Source organism: Otolemur garnettii, unplaced genomic scaffold, assembly GCF_000181295.1.
Source record: "Otolemur garnettii isolate 467f Iridium unplaced genomic scaffold, OtoGar3 scaffold00005, whole genome shotgun sequence".
Taxonomy (NCBI): Eukaryota; Metazoa; Chordata; class Mammalia; order Primates; family Galagidae; genus Otolemur; species Otolemur garnettii.
This window is the reverse complement of record NW_003852400.1, coordinates 9,141,368-9,164,406: the sequence shown is the minus strand read 5'-3', so window position 1 is coordinate 9,164,406 and position 23,039 is coordinate 9,141,368.

The following is a 23,039-nucleotide window of genomic DNA, read 5'->3' as shown; positions in this document are numbered from 1 at the left end:
ATCTAAGTGTTTGCAATTCACTTCCTTATTATATGAGAGATGGGAAATACCTTGATCTTTTTTATCTGAAGAAAAATGATATGACATACTTTCAAAAGGTTAAGAAGGATTTTTCTTTCTTTCTGTTTTTAACTTCAGGTTATTACAGGGGTGCAGATATTTTCAGTTACATGGATAGAATATTTTGTGATTCTTAACTCACAGTTACAAGTGTGCTAGTCACCCAGATAGTCCAGATAGTATTGATGTACACATTAGGTAGGTTTTTGTCCATCCCTCTCTTTCCTCTCCACTGTTTGATTTCTGTTAACCTTTACTTCCTTTATCCACACGCATGCTCATCAGTTAGGGCCAATATAATGGTCAGTAGCTGGGGTGTCTGCTTTTCCATTCTTTAAATCCTTCTCTCAGGATAATGGCCTCTAGTTTCATCCAAATTCTTGCAAAGGCATTAAGTCATCCTTCTTCATGGCTGAGCCGTATTCCATAGCACATATACCATATTTTGTTAATCCATTTGTGAATTGATGGAAATTAATGTTGAATCCACATGTTTGCAATTGTGAATTGTGCTACAATAAACATTTAAGTGCAGGTGTCTTTTTTAATAAAATGACTTCTTTTCCTCTTTGTAAATACTCAGTAGTTGGATTATTGGAAATGGTAGATCTACTTTTAGTTACTTGACTTATCTCCACACTGTTTTCCATAAATCTTGTTCTAATTTACAGTTCTACCAACAGTGCAGAAGCATTCCTTTTCTTGCATCCATTCTGGCATCTATTATTTTGGGGCTTTATAATAAAAGCCATTCTAACTTTGGTAAGGTGCTCTCTCATGTGGTTTTGCATTTCCCTGATCATTATACATGTTGAACATGTTTTCATAAGTTTATTAACCGTTTTTTCTATCTTTTCAAAATACTTGTTCATGTATTTTGCCCAATTTTAATGTGGTTGTTTGAGTTTCTCTTGCTGATTTGCTTGAGTTCTTTGTAGATTCTGGTTATTACCCCTTTACCAGATACATAGCTTGCAAATATTTTCTCCCATTTTTAGGTTTTCAGTTTGCTCTGTTAATTATTTCCTTGGCTGTGCAGAAGCTTTTACATCTAATCAGTCCCATTTATTTATTTTTGTTATTGCCATGATTGCTATTGGTATCTTCTTTCTAAATTCTTTGCCTAGGCCAGTATTGAGAAAAATTTTTCCAACATTTTTTTCTAGAATTCTTACGACTTCATGCCTGACATCTACTCCTTTATTTCATCTTAAATTAATGTTGTTTTAAGTTGTGAGAGATATGGATCCTGATTCAATTTTCTGCATGTAGCTATCCAATTTTCCCAGAACAACTTGTTGAATAGAGACTCTATTCCCCAGTATATATTTTTATCTGCTTTCTCAATGATCAGGTGACTGTATGTTAAAGATTTCTTTTTTGAGACAGTCTTACTTTCTTACCCCTGGTAGAGTGCTGTGTCATCAAAGTTCACAGAAACCCCAAGCTCTTGGGCTTAAGGGGTCCTCTTGTGTCAGCCTCCCAACTAGTTGGGACTATAGGCACCTACCACAATGCCCAGCTAGTTTTTAGAGATAGGGTCTGTAAAACTTGCTCAGGCTGGTCTTGAACTTGTGAGCTCAAATGATCCACCCACCGTGGCCCCCTAGAATGGTAGGATTGCAGGCATGAGCCACCACCCCCAGACCAATGTGAATGATTTTTATGTCTGCATTTTCTGTTCCATTTTATTGATCTATGTTTCCATTTTTTGTACCAATTCCATGCTGTTTTGGTTGCTATAGCCTTAGTAGTATAGTTTGAAGTCTGGAGTTGTGATGCCTCCAGTTTTTTTCCTTTCACTTAAGAGCTTTGTCTATTCAGGTTCTTTTCAGGTTCCAGACAAAGTATAGAATTATTTTTCTAAATCTGTGAGATATAATGTTGGCATTTTGATGGGGAATGGATTGAAACTGTAAATCACTTTGGATAATATGGATTTTTTAATAATAAAAATAATTTGTGCCATCTGCCATGTCTTTTCTTAGCGTTCTATTGTTCTCTTTGTAAAGATCTTTCACATCCTTGGTAAATATATTCCTAGGTATTTTATTTTCTTATACATATTGTGAAACTAATTCATCTTTGATTTGACTCTCAAGTTGATTATTATTAGTGTATAGAAATACTACTGATTTGTGCACATTGATTTTGTATCCTGAGACTTTCTTGAATTTCTTTATCAATTCCAGGAGCCTCTTGGTGGAATCTTTGGGGTTTTCTAGATACAAGATTATATCATCAGCAAAAAGTGATAGTTCAACCTTCTCTTTCCCAATTTAGATACTCTTTATTTCTTTCTCCTACCCGATTGCTGTAGCTAGGACTTTCAGCAGAAAGTTGAGTAGGAATGGTGACAATGGGCATCCTTGCTTTATTATTGTTCTTAGCTTACGTTTTCAACTTTCTCCTATTTAGTATAATGTTGGCTGTGGTTTTGTCATATATGGCTTTTACAACATAGAGCTATGTTTCTTCTATGTCTAGTTTGTTGAAGGTTTTTTTTATCATAAAAATATGTTGATTTTTGTAGAATGCTTTCTCTGCATCTATTGAGCTGATCATATGATCGTTGTTTTTGCGTCTGTTTATTTGGTGAATCACATTTATTGATTTGTGTAAATTGAACTATACTTTCCTTCCTGGGATGAGTCTCACTTGGTCATAGTAAACTATTTCTAGGATATACTGTTGAATTCAGTTTGCTAGTATTTTATTAAGAAATTTTGCATCTATATTCATAAGGGACATTGGTTTGTACTTTTAATTTTTTGTAATTTCTTTTCCTAGCTTTGATTCAAGGTAATATTGGTTTTATAGATTGAGTTGGGGAGGAGTCCCTTCTTATAAATGTTTTAGAATAATTTACACAGTATGGCTACCAACTCTTCTTTGTGGTTCCTATAAAATTCAGATGTGACTCCATCTGGCTCAGGGCTACTTTTTGGTGGAAGGCTTTTTTTTTTTTTTTTTTTTAATCTCTGCTTCAATGTAATTGCTCATCACTGGCATGTTCTGGAATTCTCTTTCTTCCTAATTGAGTCTTGGGAGGCTGTGGGATTTCAGGAATGTGTCCCTTTCCCCTACATTTTTGAGTTTATGTGCATAGAGATTTTCATAGTATTCACAGATGACATATTGTATTCCTATAGTACCAGTTGAAACATCATCCTTTTTTTATTTCTGATTGAGCTCATTAGTGTCTTTTCTTTTGTATTTCTGGTTAATCTATCAAGAGGTCTATCAATTTTCTTTATCTTTTCAAAGAACCCACATTTGGTTTTGTTAAACTCTGTATTACATGTATTTTATTATTTTTAATTTCATTTAGTTATTCTCTGATCTTTGTGATTTTTTTCTGTTGGTTTTGGGTTTAGTTTACTCTTCCTTTTCTAGATCTTGAGACACGCCATTGGGTTGCCAATTTGTATACTTTCTTTTTTGTTTGTAGGCATTTATGATCATAAATTTTCCCCTTTGCCCTGATTTTGTTCAATCTCATAGATTTTGGTAATTATGTCCCATTTTTCTGTTCATTTGAGGAATATTTTGATTTTCATCTTAATTTCTTTAAGAATTGTTGAATTACAATCAATTTTATCTGACACAAGAATAGCTATACCTGTTTTCTTGTGGCTATTCTTTGTATAAAATATTTTTTCTATCCCTTAGCCTTGAGTCATAAGAATCTTTATGGGTTAGATGTGTTTCCTGAAGACAAAAGATACTTGGCTTGTATTTTTCATGGATGAATGAAAGGCAATATATAATCCAGCCTTCTAGAGACAAAGTCACTTTTATAATGCTAGCATTTGTAAATACTATGCTTTTTAATATAAAAATATATCTGTTCAGTAATGTTATTATATAGTGTGTCACTTCAATTTCTTTATTTATAATTATTGTACATTTAAGTAACATAAAGAATTGTAAATCAGTTTTTCCTTGAGATTTTTGTGTTGAATTATGTAACCATGGCTTGCCTAGATACTTGAGTAACAATATTCGCTATCCAAATGACAAATAGACTTCCATGAATATGAGGTGTAAGACAGTTTATGACTTTTTGAATGAACATGTATTACATTTCCTGTCCCCATCTATAAATACCTTCTTCAGTTCCCAACCTTCCACAATACCCACTGCAGCAAACCATACCCTCTTGAATTCTTTTAATTCACCAGGCTCAGCTTACAACTGTTTAAGCTAATCACAGTCAATCAACATAAGGCCAATAATGACTGTTTATTCCTCCAGAACATTGTATATCACAATGAAAATCCAAATAAAACGTTATTAATAGAAATGATCATAAGTGACCAGCAAAACAATTGTGTCTATAATCTGCAAGGTTTTACTTAGTTCCTGTACCTTTTTTTGTTTTTAGAGACAGAGTCTCATTTTATCACCCTTGGAGATAAATGACCCATGGTGTCACAGCTCATAGCAACCTCCAACTCCTGGGCTTAAGTGATTCTCTTGCCCTAAGCCTCCTGAGTAGCTGGGCCTACAGGCTCCCAGCTCCAACCACAACACCCAGCTATTTTTTTGTTGCAGTTTGGCAGGGGCTGGGTTTGAACCTGCCACCTTTGGTATAGGGGGATGGTGCCCTACCCAGTGAGCCACAGGTGCCACTACCAGTACCCATTTTTAATTTAATGGCTAAATTTTTAAGACAATTGTGTATATCCTATTGGCTGACACATCAAAGATTCAGTGGCCCAATTCAATCTAATACAATAACTGAGTTCTCTCACCTGAGAATAAAAGTTGCAAAGCTACACTCACACAAGTTACAGTAGTCACCTGTGACTAGAGTCATGTTAGAAATGTCAGGAGTAGGGACAAACTGTGACCTTTACTTACTATTGTTAAATAACAGAAGCAGGGGAAGATAAATTCTTCTATTTCCAAGATTGAGAAGATAATTGCTGTGCCTTCTGTTATTATGATAAGAGAGTCTAAATTTACTATAAAAATATTCTTATAATTGCATAATTGGGGGTTAGTGAGGTGGTTTATGCCTGTAATCCTAGTATTCTGGGAGGTTGAGGTAGAAGGATTGCTTGAAGTCAGGCGTTTAAGACCAAGCTGAGCAAAGTGAGACTGTATCTCTACTGAAAATAGAAAAATTAGCTGGTTATAGTTGTAAGTACCTGTAGTTCCAGCTACTCAGGAGGCTGAGGCAAGAGGATGACTTACACCCAGGAGTTTAAAGTTGCTGTGAGCTAGAATGAGGTCACAGCACTCCAACCTATGCAAAACAGTGAGGCTCTGTCTTAAAGAAAAAAAAAATTGCATTTTTAGGTAAAAAGTGATCATATGCAATTTAACAGTATTACTGGGACATATATGTTATTAAGAATAAAAGAATTAAAAATAAATTTTCCTATTAAGTATGTATTCTATTAAGATATGCCACCATTGTACTGAAACATATAAGCATATGTTTGTTGGAGGGTTTCGATAATTTTAGATATTTTTTGAATACCTTTTTGTCATCTAGTAATATAATCATTACTGGAAAATTGTAAAACTACCACATGTGACCAACTGCCTCTTCTTTCTTTCAGATACAACCTATTGTCTAAAAGTTTAGTACGGTGTGTCTGAATGCCTGCAATACATTATATATTTTGCTTCCTGAGAGAAACAGACAAGTATATCTTATGGTGAACAAAAACAAAGCACAACTCATGTTAAAGTAAAAGATTTTAGCATTGCAAGTGTCAGTCTGGGATTTCCCATCTTTATAACAGGTAGCTTTACAATGATTGCATGGGCATAATTGCCAGTTAGTAGTCTGATGAAAGAGTATATGACCATGAACACTGAAGTTTCAAAATGCTGGTTAGAAGACCACAGGACTAATACTGGTGACTCTGGTCAGCGTTTGCTTCAAGTAGGGGTCAAATCATTGCTGTACATCAGTCAGCCCCACCTCCCAGTATCCAAGAATGGCTGTGGAATTTTGATTGACACTACAGTGAGGCAGTGGGATTCCTAACCAGAGTTAACTCTGCAGCCAGTGCTTGTTAATCTCTCCAGCTTAAACTGAACCACTCTCCTTAATACTTGTTCTCTCTTTAAAAAAAAAAAAGAAAGAAAGAAAAGAAAAGAAAGAGAGAGAAGAAACAATTATTCTGTGACATTTAAAAGAATAGAGAAGCAGTACCCTCTGAATAAATTGTGTTCATCAATTTGCATATTTTGAGCCACCCTTGCAGTCCTGGGATGAAATTCAAGTGATGATGTAGAGTTATCTTTTTAATGTGTTGTGAACTCACTTGGGTAGTATTTTGTTGAGGATGTTTTCATCTCTATTCATAAAGAATATGAAACTGTAGCTTCATAGTTTGCTTGTTTTTGTTGTGTCCTTTCTTGGCTTTGGTATTAAAGCTACAGAGGCGTCACAGAATGAATTGAGGAGGATTCTCTCCTTGATGTTCTTGAATAAATACCATAGAATATAGGTCCCTATTCTTTTTGTATGTCTGTGAGAATGTGGCTGAGAATCCATGTGGGCTGGGGCCTTTTCTAACTGTGAGACTTTTACTATTGCTTACAACTTGCTGCTTTTTATTCATCCCTTAATGATTTCTATCTCTCCCTGATTTGGGTTTGGAGGGGTTGTTTTTCCAAAAATTTACTCATTTCCTTTAGGTTTTCTAGCTTGTAATACATACACTGAGATATCTCAAGCATTTTTAATTCCAGAAAGATACACATGGGAAACTCTTCTACTGCCTCTCGACCTCATTTGTCCAAGTCCCAACCCATGGAAATCCAATGTTATCAGTTCTGTGTATATTTCCAATATGTATTGTACGTAGGCAAGAAGATACATATTTCTTGTCACCCTAATATTATATCTATCCATGTATGTAGACAATTATTCAGAGTCTGTTGTGTCTACGTTGGAAAAAGGCATATTATTTAGGAGATTTGGAGCCAGACTGCCTAGATTAGAGAGCAAATTCACTGTTGTCTTTTGGTAAAGTTTTAAAATTTCTCTCTGCTTTAATTTTCTACACAACTTCATACCAGTAAAACATTAGGACAGAATATTTCATACATTAATTATTCAGTAAATATCTTATTACTTCCTTATTTAGAAGGTGCCATCTTCCTAAAACAAGAAGAAATCATTCAAGTCTGTCTTAGGTCAAGGGCAATGCCAGTGTGATAGGTAGGAGTCTGCAGTCATTGGAACAGGCAATACTTGACCAGATAAAATGAGGCTTTATAAAAGTGAGGAAAGAAGCCACATATTAAGTCATACTTATGCTAAAAACTTTGAATGACAAAAGTATTAGTTTTCTACAGTCTACTTCTGGGCTTTCAATCTATAAAAATGTAAATAAAAAAAAGCAACAACAAAAATAAAAAGTTGTCTCAACACATCTTCCAACTTGATAATTCTGTACTATTCCTTAATTGGCTGATTATTCGTCATTATCTATCTGGCTTACATTTCAACTTAACCTTAGTTGAAAAATATTTAATGTACTTTTATAACTTTAATGTATTGTTGATGTCTTATATCTCTTACCTAAGTAAAAAAAATTTAAAGAAAAAATGATATCTCTTCTGATAGTTAAAGTCAAACGATTCATTGGACTTTGTTTTACAAACTGTTAAGAAGCTAAAATCTAAACCAAAAAAGAGATAATAAATAAGCAAAAGTATTTATTTAGCCAGAGGCATTGAGAATTCTATTGAATTATATTTATGATGAGAAAATTGTAGAAGATTACTGTGGAATTTTTTTCTTAAAATTTAATAATACCATTCTTTAAGCCACTCCAAGAAAACCAAAACAAATCACAACAAATTCTATGTACATGACAATAAACAGACTTCATTACTGATTTCTTAAAGGGAACTTTGATATACGTTACAATTTTTATAGTTTCATAACAATTTTACCTTTATAGTGTATAGGTATTTAGAGTTGAAAGCATTAACTCTAATATTAAAAAAATTCCATTAAAAGTAATTGTCTATTCTTGTCATAAAATAGTACTCTCTGCATCATTTGCATTGTGTATTTCTCAGGGATATTAGGTTGCTATGCTTGAATGTTATCTGCATTAAATGCTATTAAAGAATGACATTATGACGAACACATTCACACTTTTTAATCTATGTAAGATTACCTCTCAACTCCCAAGTCAAAAAGTAAGGTGAATTTCTATTTCTTAATATAGTTTTATCTCTGAATTATTCATCCAAAATGTGAGTCACCCACAGATTTTATGAGATCAAAACTATAATTATTTGTACAAGGCAAATAGATATATGAAAAAATTATTATGAAAATAAAAGTCATTCCTATTGTTTTACTGGATATTTTTTATTACACATACAATCTTTGGCTCATGAGCTAAAAGGAATTTTCTACATTCTTAGATCCTTTCATAATTTTATTCCTACAATTCTAATAGAAGAAATAAAATTTTTTTAAAATATTTTTTTAACTTATGTTTTAATTTTTTCAGTTGATTTAGGGAATAAATCGTAATCATCTTTACTTCTCTGCCAAGTCATGGCAAGTGAAAAAGAGGAGTTAGACTTAAAAGTATCTTCTTCTGAGATAATGTGAACTGGCAGTTTTGACATCAATAGTCAGCTTGTCTCACTAGTTGGAAGATTCTACCCAAGCCACACTAAACAGTCACTTTCAATGGAATCTTGGTAATCTTTTTATGTGCACATACATGTGGGTGTGTGTATTCAGAGATTATGCACTCACAAATCCACTTACCAGCTATATACAATGTTTTATTATATCAAAATAAACTTCAATGTCTGGCTCAAGATCCCATGCCAACTTTTTCACTTATAAATGGTACAACTCAGAAATATTATTTAATCTCTTTTGAATTGTAGCTCTCTCTATAATTAAAGTTATAATAATATCCACAGAAATTATAGTTGTATGATGAGAATAAAATAAGAGGAATTCTTATAATAAATGTTATTATTTCTCAGTCAGGAGAATAAAATAATTTCTTTTATTTGAGCACTTGTCTCCTTTACTTCTACTTATATCTAAATAGCTCAGTTAATATTTCATGGCAATTATCTATTTGACATCAGTGATGACATAATTTTTCTATTTAACTTTCCCATCAATTCACAAGTGTCTTCTGTGTTATCTCTTGTTCTGGTTGCAAAGTCTGCTCAGGGAACATGAGCTTCCTACCATTTACCAACACACTCTAGGGAACAGAAGTATTTCTGCTACTCATGCATTATTCTAAAGACATTTTGAGAGCCTATTTTACCAAAAAAACACTAGAATATGTGTGTATTGTTTATTCCTTTGGGATTTTATACCTTCACAGGGTGAAAACCTACAGGTAAGGAAGAAAGAGAGAACCCACAAATCCCTCTGTGCTCACTATCCAATTCCACCCATTCATTCTTTCTTGCTGTAATTTCTGAAACCAGAATTATTTATTGAATATATCCCTTGAGCTTTAGCAATGATTTTCAACTCAAGTAACTTTAAGAAAATTGTAATTCGTTTCTAAGTTAACATCTACATTTTTATTCTATGTTTAAGCAGTTGCAAGGGGCATAATTTCTAGTAGGGCATATATTTCAACATTTTCAAATAAAATAGTTATATCTCTTTCTAGAAAATAAATATGGCCCACTTCTATTCAACATAGTAAAGGAAGTCATAGGAAAAGTAATCAGAAAAAGGAAAGTAATAAAGGTCATACAAATCAAGAAAGAGGAGGTCAAACCACCCCTGTCTGCTGATGATTTAATTTTATCTCTAGAGAACCATAAAGACTCCAACAAAAGACTCCTAGAATGTATACATAAATTCAGCAAAGTTTCAGTTTACAAAATCAATGTACATTTGTGAGTAGCATTTCTGTACACTAAAAGCAGTCAAGATGAGAGTCAAATCAAGAACTGAATATCACTTATAATACCTGCAAAAAAAACATATCTAGGAATACACTGAACCAAGGAGGTGAAAGATCTCTACAAGGAGAACTACAAAATATTAATGATATAAATCACATTTAATAAGAACACATGGAAAAATATCTCATGCTCATGGATTGGAAAAATGAACATTGTTAAAATGTTCATACCGGCCAGGCACGGTGGCTCTTGCCTGTAATCCTGGCACCCTGAGAGGCCAATGTGGGTGGATGGCTTGACCTTGGGAGTTCAAGACCATCCTGAGCAAAAGACAGATCTGTCTCTATTGAACATAGAAAACTTAGCTGGGTGCTGTGGTGGGTGCCTGTAGTCCCAACTACTCAGAAGTCTGAGGCAGGAAGATCCTTTGATCCAAAGATCTTGAGGTTGCTGTGACCTATGATGCCACAGCACTCTACTGAGGGTGACAAAGTGACACTAAATAAATAAATAAAACCCCTCAGCTCATTCAGAAGCCCTAGTTACAGTTGTTATTTTTATTGTTGCTCATGTTTCCTTATGGCCGTGGCACGGGCTGGCAGACCATCTGATAATCATTATTGTGATGCAAATCTTATGGGTCTTCATTTATTTATCCTCAAGTTTTCTTACCCCAAGCCAAGACCTAGCGCTTAACTTACTCCTTCTTATGTTGAATTCTCTTTCCATTCACTGGTGACCTTAGAGTTCCCAGTCTGGAGCTTAGATTCATTTATCTGAGGCATCAGCTCTCATCCTCAGACTTAGGAGCATGACTTTTTCTAAGACTCCTCAATACCCCATACTGCACCGTCCTGCTACTTCTGTCCTGGCCACATTCCAGGCTTGGTCAGTTGGGCCTGAATTCCCATTGGTGGAGAAACTAAGCCTGTGCTTAGCTCACCTCACCGAGCAGTAGTCATATCACCATCGGATCTCCCACCACTGTCATCCTCATACAAATAACCATTTATTCATCATGTCCTGTAAGCATCTCTACATACAGCATATGCTATGCATCAGTGTCTGCTTCCCTCATGGGATCTGCTGAAGTAAATACTGGTAATCTATTTTACAAATAGCAAAACTTGAGATTTGTATGCACTATAACAACCATTGTAACAAGATTTATAGGAGTCTAGGTAACATTAGGGTTAGGTCATAAAGTCAGAATAACTAGCTTTAGATATCTAGGTTAGTACTTTCTAGTTAAACAGGCTTGAAATAATTATTATAATAATAATCTCATGGGGCTACGGTTGAGTTGAGATTATTCATGTAAAGTGCTTAGAACTTACTTAGATATACAACATATAAAGTATATCAGATAAATGTTGGCATTTTATTGCTATGACTCTGAAGCTGGGAATACCAGTTATTAACAATTTCATCAAATATTAACTGAGTACTTACTATGTGCATGGCAGTATTTTAAGCATTGAGGCCAGAACAGGAAACAAAGCAAAGTCCCTCCTTTTCTGAAGCCACCTTTATGGAGGAGAAATAAAGAAACAGACAAAAAAATTATGTAATAAATCAGGTTCAGATAATTACTGTGCAGAAAATTAAAAAAAAATTAGGGAATCGTACAAAAACTAGGGAAAAGGATATTCCAGGAAGTGGAATGAACCAATAAAACAATCTAGGGTAAAAGAAATTCTGGCAGTCTTGAGGAAAAGAAAAACACAAACAAAAACTAAAACTTGTGTGGCTGGATCTAAGTAAAAAAGCAAAAGTCAGAAATGAGATGGGATCTATTTGGGGCTGGGTTTGAACCCACCACCTCCAGCATATGGGGCTGGTGCCCTTCGTTTGAGCCACAGATGCCACCCATGAGATGGGATCTAGAAGGTAGAGAAACCAAGTCACTTGGGTCTTGATAACCGTGGTAAGAAGTTTAGGTTTGTTTCCAAGGATTATAAAAACCATGGTGGCTAATGATGTGACAAGAGTGATTTACATTCAGCATAGCACATTTTGGTCTGTACCTTTACGGCCATTTTAGGGGAAGAATGAAAGCAAAGAAAATAGAAAGAACAACCTGGAGTCCAAAAACAATTTTAAAAAGAGCATGTAGCTCTGATAGATTTAAGTATTTACTTTCAGTCACACAAAGTCATAAGCAACTTGTAGCATATCCCTCCTGTAGCGCACTTTTGAAATAAGGAGGAGTGATTTGAGACAGCGTTCATCCCCTCAGTGTAAAGGAGCATTTGTTGGGAGGTGGCCACAGAACAAAAAAGGAATACAAAACGAGGTCAAGGAGAGGCTTGGAGAAAACCCCAGAGGTGGTACTGGAGCTAGAATCTGCAGAAGCCGTCAGAACAAGGACTTTATTACCCAGTAGTGTACAAATGAAGAAATGTTTAGGTTTCAATAATGAGAACCCAAGGAGCCATCGATGAAAATCGAAGGGTAAAGATCAGGTTGTGTGGATGTGTTAAGACAGGCTAGAGTCGCATGGACAGTTTGAGGATGCCAACTGCCTTTCTGCATGAAAGGCTACAGTAAATAACCTATCAGAAGGTATAGTGTGCTGCGATTAAGACCAATTGCAAAGACCAGTTGCCTTAACGACCCTGTTAGTTAATCCTCATTTTATTTACTGAAGAGATGATGCACTTTAATCTTGCATTTAGGAACAAACTATCTGAGTGAAAGAGAAAAGCTTAGAAAATAGAGCTTGTGCTGAAATGCCCTTTTTGTTAGGAAAGTGAAATTCACAATTCAGTTTGTGGAGTAATTCAATCTTCAATAGAGAACTGGGGCCAGCATTAAAGCTGTGGCCCCAGGACAACCCCTCACAACAGACCCACTCCAACCCGAGTCATTATTTTCCTCTGCCATGTAAAGGAAGGAAAACTCTAGAAACTCTAGAAAGATGGTCTTTGGACAATTTGAGATGATTTCATCAAAAGTTGGCATTGGTGCTTTGGAAATGGAGGCAAACCTAGTTTCCTTGTCAGGACTGAGATAATTATAGATACTTGTACATAAAAATACTTATAGATGATCAATTTCAGACAGAAAATGAAAGAAAGAAAGATTAATTTATGTTTTGCCTCTTCTTAAAAAGAATTAGTCTTTACTCTTCTGACTGTAGCCAACACTAAAACCACAAGCTTAAGAGGAGAAAATATATTTATAGCCAATGAACAGTGAGAGGGGATGCTTATTATGATTTGAGATTGTTGGCACTTGTTTTTTCTTTTTTAATTGGTCAAAAGAAATATGAAAATACTTTCCAGGCTGCCTTAAAATACTTTCATTAAAAAAAATATATCACAGCTCAGCTAGAAGGTAGGCTTCATGTGTCAATTACTTTTTATACCTTGTATCTAGGACAGTGCCAACCAGGTAATAGGTGCCTGGTTACTCAATAAATATTTGAGGAATTGATTTGGCCTTTTCTTTTTGAATATATGATGAATTCTATAGATGCTAACAGCTAATGAATATGAGAGAATTAATGCTACATTCTGTAATACAGACTTTAGAACATGAAATGTTAGCAGTTTGAAAATCGGTACAATTTTCACCACAGTAAATAAAATACTCACTAGAAGTTATGAAGCAAACAATTAAAATTCCCCCATCTACTCCAATATAAGAAATTAATAACATCATCTCTATTTTCCAAGATAAAGTTAAGACAAATATGAAATATTTAATAATACAAGATGACATTTAAACAATATTTAAATAATCTAGTCTATATTACAAGGGAGAGCAGAGAACATGATTTAAAAACCTATTTTTTGGCTCGGCGCCTATAGCTCAACTGGCTAAGGCGCCAGCCACGTACACCTAAGGTGGGGGGTTCGAAACCCCAGCCCGGACCTGCCAAAACAACAATGACGGCTGCAACCAAAAAATAGCTGGGCGTTGTGGCAGGAGTCTGTGGTCCCAGCTACTTGGGAGGCGGAGGCAGGAGACTCGCTTGAGCCCAGGAGTTGGAGGTTGCTGTGAGCTGTAATGCCACGGCACTGCCCAGGGGGACAGCTTGAGGCTCTGTCTCAAAAAAAAAACAAACAAAAAAAACCTATTTTTGCTATTAGTGTGCTATTTCAGTCCTATTTATTCATTATCTTATCTACTTCCCACAGTAGTACTGATTTGGTGGACATTATATGAAATTTACAGATGGGAAAATAAGCTCAGAGTCTCTACAGCTGGCAGGTTTGTGCACTAGGCCTGAAAAACTACATCTGCTTTTTGTCCTAAACAACCCAAGCAGTCAGACTGTTAGAGAATGGAGATGTCACAGTAGTAAACCAGGAAGGCTTCCTATTGCAGAAGGAGCGTAAGATACCTCTTAATATAGAATTCACATTTGGTTAATGTGAGGGAAGGACTTTTCTGTAAGTTTGGAGGTCTGAAACACATGAAGAAAAAAATAACCCATTGACTGATTTTCAGTGTTGAAGGTAGGGAGTGGGAATCAGACAGAACCTGTGCATGCAGATGCAGTAAATAATGACATAATGTTTAGCTGCTTTTGACTTTTTAATTCACTGTATTTATGGAGTGCAAGTGTAAAAGAGTCCACTGACTTGAATCTTCCAGACATTCACTAACATTCTCGAACCTGGATGTCTAAATCTCTAGCAATACCAGGGAAGTTTTTCTTCAATATCTCTTCAAATAAGTTTCATTTTTCATGATCCCATATTTGTGGAAAGATTATTCATTCTTCTTCATTCTTTTTTTTTTCATTTTTCACTAACTGAGTTAATTCAACAGCCTCATTTTCAAGCTCTGAAATTCTTTCTTTGGCCTGGTCTGTGTTAAAACTTTCTTTCCACTGTCCTTTGAATTCCCTACATGACTCGGTTCCAAACCTTTTGTTTGTTTGTTGTATTATATATCTCATTAGTGAAGTTTTCATTCATGCCCTGAGTTATTTTTTTGCTTTCTCTGTGTTGGCTTTCCACTTTCTCATCTATCCCATTAATTTTACTTGCCATGCATATTCTGAATTTTATATCTGATGTTTCAACAATTTCCTTTTGGTTGAAGTCCATTGCTGGAGCTCTAGTGTGGTCCTTTGGGAATGTCAAAGCAATCTGTGTTTTCATCTCATGGGAGTTCTTTTGCTGGTTTCTTTCCATCTGGAACCTGCTCTGTGGGCCCAAACAGATGGCTATGTGCTATACATGTTCTACTCTGCTGGGAACTCTTTTCTCACTAAAGAGAGGGGGAAAGGTCACCAGATGGCAAATTGGAATCCTACTCCAGAAGACTGAGCCAGGAGGTGAGGGGCAGGTGCGCTGGGAGTAATTAACACTGAGCTCTTTTGCATCGCCCTGTTCCCCTGGAGTTGTCACAGGTGGGTGTTGTGGCGGGCAGCATTTGGCAGGTACTTGAGGTTAGGGCAACCTGAGCTCAGCAGCCTGGGTATTCCCTCCACCTGGGTCCGTGGAGGTGGTGTGGTCATTGATCTTGACCTGGTCCTTTGGCGGTGGTGCTACCTTGGTGGCAATGGCAGGAAATGGGGCTACCAGGCACGTGGTCCACCTGGTTCCAAGGCAACTGTATTTGGGCACGACCCCCCAAGTAGTGGCATCAGGCACCAGTTTTGTGGACGCCTCATCTGCCAGCCCTGCAGTTTAGGCGCACTTCACCCAGGCCTGGGATGTGCTGGAACTCCCAACCTCTCCACTCCCTCCTCAGCTCAGCTGGGGCGATGTGAAGGCAGCAGCAATGATCTGACCCCAGTTAGGACCTCAGAATGGCACCAGCGGCAGCACCCAGAGTTCAGGAAGCAGCGGGACCCTGCTGTGCCCTCTCTGTAGAGCAAAGCGACCACCTGGCAAGGTCTTGGGTCAGCTTCCTGGAGGGGAGGGGTCCTCCTGCAGCTACAATTGCTGCATCCGCAGGGGAAGTGTGGAGCCCAGGGGTTCTCTCAGCTGACCCTTCCCCGTGTCCGAGAGCCTTCCTAGATCTCACAGAGTAGATCACTTCCCTTCTTCACTTGGCCCCCATCACCACAGTCTTGATTCCCAGGGCTCTCTCCTCCACAAGGGTCTGAAGGGAGCATGGACTCCGCACTGCGTGTCTTCTCGGGGAGAGCGTTGTGGGCTGCTCTTCTAGTCTACCTGCCTGTCTCTTCCCTCTGCTGCTGGATTCTCAGAAGGGTTGAGCAATGTAGATGCTTTGCGGATTAGAGAATATCTAAGGAGACCTGAGAGGCAAACAGGTGCTGTCATTGATTAATGCCCTGGCTGTTTCCCAAAGAAATTGGAGAGAGAAAATCTGGTGTGAGCGGAAGCATTAATGTGATGAATTTACTTAATATATCTCCTCCCTTGACTTCCATTTTTAGGCCCGACAAATTGTTGGAAACCCAGCTGTACCCTGTCTCTTTGGCCTAGACAAACTTTCCCTTCCTTGTGTGGTGCTTTGCAACCCAGCCCTCTTATTCCTCATCTTACAGGAAAATCCAACCTGCCCTACAGCTGCCAATCATGGTAGTATCTAATGGTCAGCACCAGAGTCATATCAGTGTAAATAAGATCCCTGTTGGTGAATGTATCCTTTAAACTCTCCAATCCCTAACCTCCATAGGAAAGCCTAAGAGATATCATTAATTCACTGAGTAACAAAGGTACGGTCCCATTGAGCTCCCTCTCATTCTCTTTCACACCCTCTGACTTTCTGGCTCCTCACTCCATTCATTTGTTGAGCACCCTGATGCTTCCAGAATTCTGTCAGCATCACGTGGGCACCCCCATCTCTCCGAGACCTGTAAGTAATGAATTGTTACATTTCATGCACTTCTGTTTTATTTCCTCACTATGTCTCACCTGACCAACACCACAAGATGAGCCTAAATTCTTCTGGTCAGGGCTATCCCACAAAATGGTTATCTGGGCTTATGCCATTCTTAAGAGGCAAACCTGAAGAACAAATTAAACTATACCAGTAGGAATCACAACAGTAACGAGGTGTTATCTTTTTTTCTCAATGATGCAGTGGACACACTGAGACAAGTCTTTATTACAGCATTTGTGTGTAAAAACACAGAGAAGCCACCCAATATGTAGATTTTGGCTAACTGAATAGTAATGCTTTTGAATAATGTGAACTTTTGCTTTGAGGATTTTGTAGAACAATAAAGCTCATGTTAATAGGATGCTTGCTGGTACTCAGAGATTGTGGTACTCACATTATCTTGTTTAATGCTCATGTTCCAACTTAGGAAGTAGGCACTATTATTATTTAATTTTTTTCTGATAAGGAAACTAAGGCACCATATTAAAAAATGACACAAATAAGAGTAAGTAGAATATTATGAACTATAATGACCTATAACATTATGAAGAGCCATCCACAGATGTTTTGAGATTCCGGAAGTCCTGAATATAGATCATTTTTGTATAAAATATTAGCATGATATTTATAAATCAGGAGCTCTTGCTTTGTTTTCCTATCTATAGACATTTGCCTCTGTGGATAATGGTTTTACCATATGGTATCAGAATGCCTGTTAACTAGCATAATACCACAATCATTGAAATATCTAAGGACAGCACTTTTATCACAAGAAAAATCAATGATTGACACTAGGTTAAAAATATTCCCCTGTGTAGAAGTTTTCACAACATAAATATTTTAGTTGATAAAATGTTTCTGAAAAATTGAATAAGTGTAGGACTTTAAGAAATCCAAAAAACCAAGGGCAATACCTTTTCAGGATCCTCTGAAGCAGCAGGGGCCAGAGAACAAAGTGTTATTAGTTAAATTACTCTTACAGATCAGATACTCTGAGGGAAAAGTGAGAGGACCTGTGGAAATCCTAGGGTGGTCCCTGGAGCTGTCACACACAACAATGTATAGATGATATAACTGAGATAAAATGGTAATACTTTTTGGGTGGCGCCAGTGGCTCAAAGGAGTAGGGTGCTGGCCCCATATACCGGAGGTGGTAGGTTCAAACCCAGCCCCAGCCAAAAAAAAAAAAAAAAAGGTAATGCTTTTTTGTGTTTTTAAACAAAGCCAGATCCACATAAGTGACCAAGAGATACTTATGTGGTGTAGAAAAGTGAACAAAGACCAACAAGTTATTCTTTTCAACTGTCAGCATCAAAAAAGAGCTTGAATTCCTGGGATTCCATTTCATGGCCTGGCTTCTGTTCAATTGCAATGTCTGAGTAGACCAGATTTTTGGGTGAGCATCATTTGGCTTTGCTCAGCTACACATGGCCTCAGTGTGAAACAGGGCCAAAATGACAGGAGAATATGCTTTTTTTTTTTTCCAATCCCCATTTTAAACTTGGTGAAGCAATAAACACTTTACCCATAATGTCACAACAATAACTTTCTCTAAATTTCTCAGCAGTAGTTGAGAATTATCTTGTCAACTATCCTGTCTATTTAAATAGAACATTGTTAAAATAGACAGTGGTTATCTGGGAGTCAGCCAGCCACAAGTATAGAGGATAGAAAACACATCTAAGAAAACTGATTGTAAAGATCAAGTTTGTCCTCCATTGTGCCTCTTTGTAGAGATGCTCGCATGTCAAGGCCTAATAACAGAATAGCTGTAACTCTGGCCTGCCCGAACAATTATCTTACTCTCCTTCAAAGTCCCTCCTTCTCCCCACTCTCTCTTGCCTGCATCTCCTCAGTTCTAGGGCTTCTCAGACTTGAATGTACATGAATCACCTAAGTTAAAAAGTAGATCTTCCTTCAGCAGGTCTGGGTTTGATCCGGAGGTTCTGTTTTCTGACAAAACTCTAGAGTATGCCCAGGCTTCTCTTCTGTAGGACTCGCTTGGAGTGACAGGGCTTTGTTTTACTTTTATATTTGATGACTGAGGGTGAGGAGGTAGGTTTTAAAGGAAGGGAAGATAATTTCTTTTTACTTTTCTTCCCATTCTTCATGGTGGAATGAGTGTTTTTTGTTTGTTTGTTTGTTTGTTTGTTTTTTGCCAACAGAAATATTCTTCTACTGGGACAGCTGAGGCAACTTCTAACTGATACACATTACCTTTGTGTAAAATCACCTGTCTCTTTTGAACTAATATATGCAGAAGAGTTCTTCAAGAAACCTAATTTTGCATACTTTTTACACCAATCATTACTAAATTTAAATGATGTTTTATTATAGATAATTTGAAAAAGAAAAACAAAGAAAAATAACTTTTTGTCAAGACAAAAAGCCAAGCTCAGCCTTCCCAACATGAGGTCTCTGAATGAAAAACTGGGATAAGTTTCGCATAATTGGCCTTCAGAACTGGTAGAGGAGATAGTTGAATCTATAAGGGAAAATGACAGAACCCAAGGAAAATAACATAGGAGGAAAAATGAGTATCCTATCATTTTGTAAGAATTTTGTATATCTATTAAGGCTTGTATTCTATTCATCTTTATCTCATAGTTAATTTTGAATTTGTTCCAAAGACCTTAGGTCATAAGTCTATTCTAAATGTCTTAGGTATTTTACCTAAGACAAGTCTTTATTATAGCATTTATGTGTAAAAACACAGAGAAGCCACCCAATATGTAGATTTTGGCTAGCTGAAAAATAATGCTTTTGAATAATGTGACCTTTTGCTTTGAGGATTTTATAAAACAATAAAGCTCATGTTAATAGAATGCTTGTTGGTAGGCAGAGATTGTGGTTTACATGCATTATCTTGTTTAATGCTCATGTTCCAACTTAGGGAGTAGGCACTATTATTTTTTTTTTTTTAATTTCAGGTTAATGTGAGGGTATAGAATCAACTAGGTTACAATATTTGCATTGGTTAGAAAGAATTTCTCTTATTGTTGTGTCCCACATCCAAAGGGTGTACTATATACCCTTACATTGTACCCATTTAGTGAGAATACACCAATCCCTTACCCTCCCTTCCTCTTTCCCCTAACTTGAATTGAATTGAGTTTTTCTTCTATGTGGGCATATATTAGATTGTCTACTGACTTAATATTACTATTGAGTACATTGTATATTTGCTTTTCCATTCTTATGATACTTTACTAAGAAGAAGGTATTTCAACTCTATCCAGGTTAATATAAAAGATGTAAAATCTCCATCTTTTTTATTGATGAATACTATTCCATGGTGTGTGTGTGCATATATATATATATATATATATATATATATCACAGTTTGTTAATCCATTCCTAGGTTGATGGGCATTTAGGTTGTTTCCATGTCTTGGCAATTATAAATTCAGCTGCATAAACCATCTAGTGCAAATGTCCTTATGATAAAATGTTTGGGTTTTATTTTTTCCTTTCTACATAGTTGCCTAATAATGGGATTACAAGATCAAATGAGAGGTCTAATTTGAGTACTTTGAGGATTCTCCATACTTCTTTCCAAAGAGTCTGTATTGGTTTGCAGTCCCACCAATAGTTTAAAAGTGTTCCCCTCTCTCCACACTCAAACCAGCATTTGCTGTTTTGAGACTTTGTGAAGTGGGCTAATCTTACTGGGATTAGGTGATATCTCAGAGTGGTTTTGATTTGCATTTCTCTGATGATTAGGAATGATGAGCACTTTTTCATATGTCTGTTAGCCATCTGTCAGTCTTTTTCAGAGATGGTTCTGTTCATGTCTCTTGCCCAGTGATATATGGGATTGTTTGCTCTTTTTTAAATTGTTTAATCTGAGTTCTCTATAGATCCTAGTTATTAAGCCTTTGTCACATTTGTAACATGCAAATATCTTTTCCCATTCTGAATGTTGTCTATTTGCTTCACTTGTTATATGCTTAGCTGTGCAGAAGCTTTTCAGTTTAATTCCTATTTGTTTATTTTTGTTGTGATGATTGCCATTGAACTCTTCTTCATAAAATCTTGCCCCAAGCTGACATCCTTAAGGGTTTTTCCCATGCTTTCTTCTAGGATTTTAATCATTTCCTGTCTTAGATTTAAATCTTTTATCCATCTTGAGTCAATTTCTATAAGTTGTGTAAAGTGTGGGCCAAGTTTTAGTCTCTTATATGTGGTTACCCAGTTCTCCCAGCACCACTTATTGAATAGGGATTCTATTCTCCCACTGTATGCTTTTGTTTGGTTTATCAAAGATAAGATGGCAACTAGAGACTTGTTTCATCTCTTGGCTTCTATTGTGTTCCATATGTCTGTATGTCTATTTTTGTGCTAATAGCATGCTGTTTTGATTGTTGTGGACTTGTAACATAACCTGAAGTCTGGTAGAATGATGCTACCTGCTTTGTTTTTATTACTAAAAGTTGCCTTGACTATCCATTTTTCTTTGTTTGTTTTTTCTGGTTCCATGCGGAAGGAAGAACTATATTTTCCAAACAGTATGATGTTAGTATTTTAATGGGGATTGCATGGACTCTGTAGATTGCTTTGGGTGGTATAGACATTTTAACAATGTTGATTCTTCCCAGGCAAGAGCATGGTATATTCTTCCATTTGTTAATGTCTTCAGCTATTTCTTTTCTTAGGGTTTCATAATTCTCTTTGTATAGATTCTTCACCACCTCTTTTGTTCGGTATACTCCTAGGTATGCCATTTTCTTTGAAGCTATTGTGAGGGGAATTGTGTCTTTGATTAGCTTCTTAACATGGCTGTTGTTATACACAAAGGCTACTGATTTGTGGATGTTTATTTTATACTCTGAGATGTTACTGTATTTCTTGATCACTTCCAGGAGTCTTGTGGTTTAGTCTTTGTAGTTCTCTGAGTATAAGATCATATCTTTGGCAAAGAGCAAAAATTCAACCTTCTCTGCCCCCATTTGGACGCCCTTTGTATCCTTCTGTTGCCTGATTGCATTGTCTAGAACTTCTAGAACAGTGTTGAATAGTAGTGGAAATAGAGGATACCCTTGTCGGGTTACAGTTCTAAGTGGAAAAGCTTTCAGTTTTACGCCATTCAGCATGATACTAGCTGTGGATTTGTCATAGATGGCTTCAATCAGTTTAAGAAATGTGCTGCCCATTCCTCTTTTCTTAAGTGTTCTTGTATGAAAATGATGCTGAATTTTATCGAATGGTTTTTCTGCATCTATGGAGAAGATCATATGGTCTTTGTTTTTGCTTCTGTTGATATGGTAAAATACGTTTATGGGCTTGCGTATGTTAAACCAGGCTTGCATCCCTGGGATGAAGCCTATTGATCGTGATTTATACTTTTATTAATGTGTATCTGTAATCTATTGAGCCACTGCACCCTACTTTGTTGAGCATTTTTTACCAATATTCATTGATAAATAATATCAATATAACATCAAATACGAAATATTTGATAATAATATCAAATATGAAATTTATCTGTTCTTATTTTTAGTTGGGCCCTTTCTTGGTTTTGGAATCAAGGTTATGTTTGCTTCATAGAATGCATTGAAGAAGGTTCCTTCTTTCTCAATGTTTTGGAAAAGCTTTTCCAGCATAAGTACAAATGCTTCTTTGAAGCTTTGATGGAACTCCAGTGTGAAGCCTTCTGGTCCTTTATACTTATAGTAAATGGTATATAAAAATAGATGCTGAATCGCAAACAAAGAGGGTATAAAATTTAACTCCATTACAACTATGGTTTGAGAATAAAAAGACATTATAAACTGTTTTTTTTTTTGATGACAAATAAGAGGGTTGATGGAATAAATATTTGTGGTGATCATCTATGATTTGTTTTAAAAAGATAATATTTTAAAACTCTTAAATATTCTGAGATAATGCCTCTATTTCTGAAGTAATTTTATCTGAAGTTGTGGAAAGAGTTGTAAACAGCCTTTGAGATTTCTATTTTAAGAAAGATTAACAACAGAATCCTGAGAAAGGCAAGAGGTAGTGTCTGCTTATAAATGGAGGTTAAATCTAGCCTATGAGGAAAAGAACAGAGAGATCATGAAACTTCCCTTGGGGGTTAAAGAGATAGTCATGTAAGGATTTCTCTTCATATAATTTAAGTTTGTGGGCAATTAAAGAATACAGCAGCTGTGAAGGAGAAGTATTGACCAAAATAGCATCCAATTTTCAGAGATGACTATGGCAATCATCCCTGGAAACACAGAGTATAAGTAGGAAGCTGCTGAGCAAAACACTTTTAATATTAAGGAACAAAGTTA